At 34.4% G+C, this 6,189-nt stretch overlaps 1 long non-coding RNA gene across 1 annotated transcript; it reads right to left on the bottom strand.

Moving 5' to 3' along the window:
• Window positions 1-4,380: 4,380 nt before the first annotated feature.
• LOC126680419 (uncharacterized) lies at window positions 4,381-5,918 on the bottom strand. The gene is made up of 2 exons (XR_007641141.2): window positions 5,771-5,918; window positions 4,381-4,529 (listed from the first exon to the last, which is right to left on the bottom strand). It is a non-coding gene; the product is annotated as an uncharacterized LOC126680419 (long non-coding RNA).
• Between the last annotated feature and the right edge of the window lie 271 nt (window positions 5,919-6,189).

Here is a 6,189-nt window from a genome sequence, read left to right as displayed (position 1 = left end):
AATTCAATTTGGGTCTAACTATTATCAAGTCTTGTGTACAAATTGAGTTTATGAGGGGTTGCATTGTTTTTGATTTATATTTAATTTTAATTTAAAATAAATATCTAATTATGTAAAAAGTAAGTCTAATAGGGATTCGTACCAGTTGTTTTTAAATTACATGCAATTTTAATTAAAAATCAAAATTAAAATTAAAATTAAAATTAAAATTCACACATAAAAAATACGGATTTTAACCAAATTAAATAAAAAGTATATATTCAAATGTTGTCCAAGCATATCCGATATAACATGGCTCATTGAAAAACTCTCTGAGTAGGTCGGGCATGACATTTACCTAAGGTTGTTTTTTAGCATATTTAAATATTTTCACTCTTGAGTTGATTTTCATGAAAAAAATGACAAGCTTAAAAATGATCTCAAAAAAAATGTAATAGACAAATATCATAAAGAAAATTTGAGTCGAAAAACAGATTGGTTCGAAAACAATATAAAAATAAATAATTGAATTGACTTTAACATGTAAATACGTAAGGAAATACTTATGTATGATGGTGAAAATTGTATTAGATCTTCAGAAGTACCGTTAAGAGTCCTTAACTTGTTATATGTTAATTTAGATGAAACATCACGTGCTAAATCTTCTATTGACTTGATTTGAGTGATTGATTCTTAATTTTTAGTTAGATTTAGCTTTAAATATGACTGAAATTCTGAGACTGGAGAGTTTTTCTGAATCTTAATCACTTAGTTAATTTTTCATTAGATTTACTCCCTTTTTATAAAATTGGAGTAGGGCGGCTTTTATAGGGTGAATAGATAGGTTGAGGGTTTTCTAAGATTTAGTTATCTTTAATTACTAATTAGAAATTTATTTCATAATTAATTATGGGTACTGCTAAAGTGTAATTTTGATTTTTAAAATTGTCAAAAAAGGCTTTAAGGACTATATAGTTCTATTTTTCATACGGTCAATCCTTATAGTGAAACAAATTGTCCCAAACCTTAAAGGCTTTGGGATCAGTTCGATTTCTCAGACTTATATCCATATTTTCTCATAATTTTTATGCGTTATTCGCGACAATTACGATGCAATTTTTAAATATGTTACTACAAGTTGAGCTCGTCACATGAATATGTTTTCCTGAAAATTATTATTGATGCTCTATTTTTTTATCGCTTTTTTCGCTATTTGAAAAAGAGATGTACACACATTGATTAGAATAAACCGAGTGAAAGGAAAATTCTCTTTTTTGTAAGATGGTCGATGGAAATGGTTCCTATGATTTACGTAAGTAAATTGAAGTCACTTTAGTAGTCCAAGATTCAAAAACATTAGAAGACAAATCAATTTTGAGGGGTTATTCGTGGTTGAGTGTTCTATGCGCTTTAGTGGGTTTTCTCTCTATTGGAAAAATAATATTATTATTAAAGTGTTTGGAGGAACAAATAATTTTATTGATAATGAGGTGGATAGCGTTAGTATTGGCCCGTGGTGTTTAATGATTTCTTTGCCCTATCCTGAGCATTACCGGTCGTGGTGCATAATTCTGATCCCATGCCCCTTGGTTCTGGTTTACTCTGTGTCTATTCGAGAGTAATACTTCTCAACTGTCTTGAGGGTGATCTGTTGGGTTTGTACTTCCCGTTGCATGCTTCGTGGATTGGGGCTATAAACTTTCTTCCGTCCTGAGAGTGATCCAATAGCTTGGCACCCCTGGTTGTTATCCTATCCGGTACTTATTAGGTTTGTAGAAGGGACAACATCCCCTTGGTCATCCCAAGAGCCATCCTATTGCGTATGTGCTTGGTAATTATCTTATTCGGTGTCTCCTAGGTTTGTAGACGGAACAGGATCCCATCGCCTGTCCCAAGGGCCAACCTATAGCATAAGTGCCCAGATTTTGTAGTTATTCCATAACTATCAGAAATGTCTGAAATTTATTTGAACTATTGCAGACAATATATGGATGTCTTCTTGACAATAAATTCTCCTATGTCCGGATTATTTCATATAGGGCCAGGACGTTGTTATGTTGTTCTAGGTATCGTGTTATGCAAATAATGGATGGTGTGGCGGTGTCTTTCTATTGTTAACCATTTGAATTTGATCTCATCTTCTGGGAGTGTCCTGCTCTGTCGAGGTAATCTGGCTAGTCTGCTGAGGATGTAGTCTAGTCTGATCCATCGGGGAGATATTCTGGCCCGTCTGCTCTGATTCACTGAGGAAGTATTGTGGTCCGTCCATTGAGGAGGTGGTCTACTCTGATCCACTAGGGAGATATTCTATTCTGTTCACTGAGAAGTAGTCTGCTCCTATGCTAATTATATTATGGATAGTTGATTGTTTTGCTCTGCCGAGGATGAAATATGATACGGTCTTTTGTTCTGTCCATTGGGAAAATATTAGTTGTTCTACTCTGCCGAGGTTGAAACCCAGTCCAGTCATCTGTTCTGTCCATTGAGGAAGTGTAGATAGTCTTCTTCTAATCCACTAGGGAGGTAGTTCGCTCTGTTCTACTAGGGAAGTGATCCGATTTGTTGATGGTCTATGCCGTCTATACTGGGGACGTCTTATTGTCATACCTTGCTGAGGACGAAACCTAGTTTGGTCTGTCTAGAATCTGAAAACCCAAAAATCTGGCGCTCTGAGGGTCCGAAAACCCGGAACTCTAGCATTAATGATTTGAAAATCCAAATTCTAGTACGACCTCTTTCGGGCATGAGAATGGCTCTGAGAAATTTTCGTCTTCTTATGGACTTTGTGCCAACGACTTAACCTGAATCAATGTAAACAACACACAACAAATTTGTTAGTGTAATGTATTTGAATTGCATACTTACTTGTAGTGATGTTACAGGTGCACTCGACCTAGCATACTCCTCAGGGGGAGCCATTAGCCTCGTTGGCTTTACAAATCTATTGACAGGTTCGGTATGCGTTATTCGATGCATGGTCCGAACTGTCGATCTTGGTTTCTGGGTAAGCGTGTGCTCCATTGGTGGATCTGTCCCCATGACCGCCAGGTGTCTAGAGAGCCGACCCTAACAATGTTGCATGGTCGAGACATCCTTTGGCCTGATCTTCATAGAGATTTGAAGGGCTATCCTGCTTCCAGCATTGTGTCTTCTCCTTGGGTGAACTTGTCACGACCCGATTCTCGGCATCGAGACCGGCGCTAGGGAATGGGAGTGGTTGCTCCGAAACCCGTAGCAAGCCTTAAAAATACATTAAAATCACTTAAAATTTTTCGCGGAATTTAAATCATTTTCGAACATTTTAAAATCGCAGTTTAAAACGTTCTCATAAAAATTACCATTTAAAAACATGCACATAATTTTCTCTTTAATTATTGCATTTTAGTTTCAAAACCATTTCTCTATGGTTTATCATGCACCTCAGGTGCATACCATCTTACTATGGTAATTACTGCATTTCACTATGCAGGCCATTTCTCTATGGACTTAACCGCATTTCATTATGCAGATGCGCTCGCCGCATTATTCAAGTGCAGTCGCTCGGACTTTCGCACAGCATTCACATATTACATATTATCAGAGTTTAAGCGTTATAAAATATAAAGCATAAATAAGTCCAACGACTACTAAGGTATCACTGTTCATTATTCTAGCTACTGCAACTCTAGACACATAAAGGAAAGTCATTCTCACTTATTCAATCCAGGAATTTCCGGAACAAGAAATTGGAAATCCTCACCTCAAACTACTCGCCTGTAAAAATATTAAATTCAACGGGGTCAGTTATAAAAACTGGTGAATGCGTACAACATGTACTAATAAACATTAATATGAAAGCAATGCATTCCAGATTACCGATTCATATGAAACCCTAAACCATGATTCATGTTCCTATATGCTTTCAAAACAGGAAACATAAATATTACACATCATTTCACCACATTACGGGTTAACCTTTTTATGGCCGTATTTATTCATTTCTTTTTGTACTCTAGCCCGTCAAATCTGATCATTCATCTTTTACGTATGTGAAGGTCTTTAGACTCTTTCACCATACAACAGATTTCGGCAGTACATATATACCGTCGCCATTTCACTTTTTTAAAAGGTTCAACCTCTCAGATCTCGGCAGTTTCTCTTTACTGCCTTTGGTCGTCTATATTCCGTTGCCTCTGAAGATCTGTTCACACAGAGTCTAGGCCGTCGCCTGACTTTCCAGGCCGTCGCCAGGATTCACACAGCACATTCACATGCAACCCATTCTAAATGCAATACCGGTGATCACACAGCACTATTGCCGCCCAATAGTAAGCATGTTTCAATGAATCTAAATCGGTTTCAACACTATGAACAGTTCATGCGATTTAAATTCAAAATAAAATAAAGCATTTGCAAATCATGTAAAGCAGTTCGCAATATTTTTAATACTAATATTTAGCAGTATAAGTTGTAAACACACTCACAGTACTCGCTTATTCCAAATATAAAAATACCACCCGTCGAATATCAAAACCTTTGCTCGCCGGTTTCCGCGACAAAACTCGCTGGATCTAATTTAGAGATTAAACATTAATAAATGTATTAACTCTAAATTCTAGGATATACTCTAGACCGACTCAACCATATAAACCACATAATCACTAACCAAATTTGATTCCGACTATCTATTTCCGCGTCATCGTATTTTTATACGATACACCACGTAGTTTATTTATTTCAATAAATAAACATAGAATTATAATTCCATATAATTCTATCACACATTCAATTCACATAATTTTCTAAAATACACTTTTAGAAAATCTCAACAAACATACCACAATTCAAAAATATCCAAAAATATTTTTCCGTAAAATATTTTTGACCCGGGGTTCGGCCCCCCCTTATTTTCTGCCAAAAACATTTCGGCACTAACTGCTGCCAAATGAGTTTAGGACTGAGCCAACATGCTCTATCCCCTCTACTCATACTCCGGTCACCGTATTCCGGTGGTTTTGGCCGGAAAACTCAAAAACGCTAAAAACACTTAAAAATTCATTTTAAGCCATTTTAACACCGAAATTCATCAAAATTATTTTTCAAATACATTTTTAACTTTCATCTTGTAAAAACAGCAGCCCAAAATTTTAAAATAATATTTTTCATTATTTTAGCCATTAAAACCGAAATATCAATTAATAATCAAAACCGATTATTAATCCGTCAAAACACTACACAAAAATCATTTAAACTCCACAAATAATTATCAAACACATTTCATAAATTTTTCACAAATATTTTCTGCCCAGAAATTAAAAATGACAGTTTTACCCTTTTTCAACAATTTTTGGCCGAATAGAGTTATTAAAAATTAAACCCGATTATTAAACCGCTAAAAATTAACCATTAAGCATTTAATTAGCATCAACCACAAATATAACTCATCCATGAATAAAATTATTTCCAGAAATTAAAAATCAATTTATTTACCATTTTTAAGCGATTTTTAAGCTTTAAAACAATTAAAAATCAAAACCCAACTAATTAAATTAACACCCGAATTAATTAACATTTTTAATCCACAAAATCACACTTTAAAGCATATATAAACCTCAACATATAGATCAGCCCAGAAATTTAAATAAATAATTTAATTTTCACGGAAAAATTATTTAAAAACCGAAACCCATATAAACAACTACTAAAACCAACTAATTATCCATCAAACATCACATATAAACCATCCTATGCATGTTTCTAACACTAACCAACATCAGCAACTAAAAGTAAGGTTTTGAGCTTGAAATTATACCTTGATTCAACATGCAAATACACCTACACGATCTACGCAATATTCCCGACAATTTTCGTGAAGAAAGTTTTGAGAGAAAATCAAAGAATAAAGCTTGGTGTTTGTGGTTATGGTGTATTCGGCACCCACAAGAAAATGAAGAAGATGAAATAGAGACTTGGGCACCAAGACTTCATATGGAAATATCTAGATATTTATTAGGTTGTTCATTTATTTACAAGTTTGCCATTATGGCATTCTTGTAAATAATTCGAACTCTAGGGGCAAAATAAACTCAACTTTACCAAATATTCAAAAACATTAAATCATATCATATGGGCTGAGTTAAAATATTTTTGGGCCTTTAAAAATATTTAAAATAATTATTTTTACGGTTTTTAGTGAAAAATCACAAAATTCACTTTTAACACGTAAAATTG

Source organism: Mercurialis annua, linkage group LG5, assembly GCF_937616625.2.
Source record: "Mercurialis annua linkage group LG5, ddMerAnnu1.2, whole genome shotgun sequence".
In the NCBI taxonomy this organism is placed as follows: domain Eukaryota; kingdom Viridiplantae; phylum Streptophyta; class Magnoliopsida; order Malpighiales; family Euphorbiaceae; genus Mercurialis; species Mercurialis annua.
This window is presented reverse-complemented; position numbering and strand designations above follow the sequence as displayed.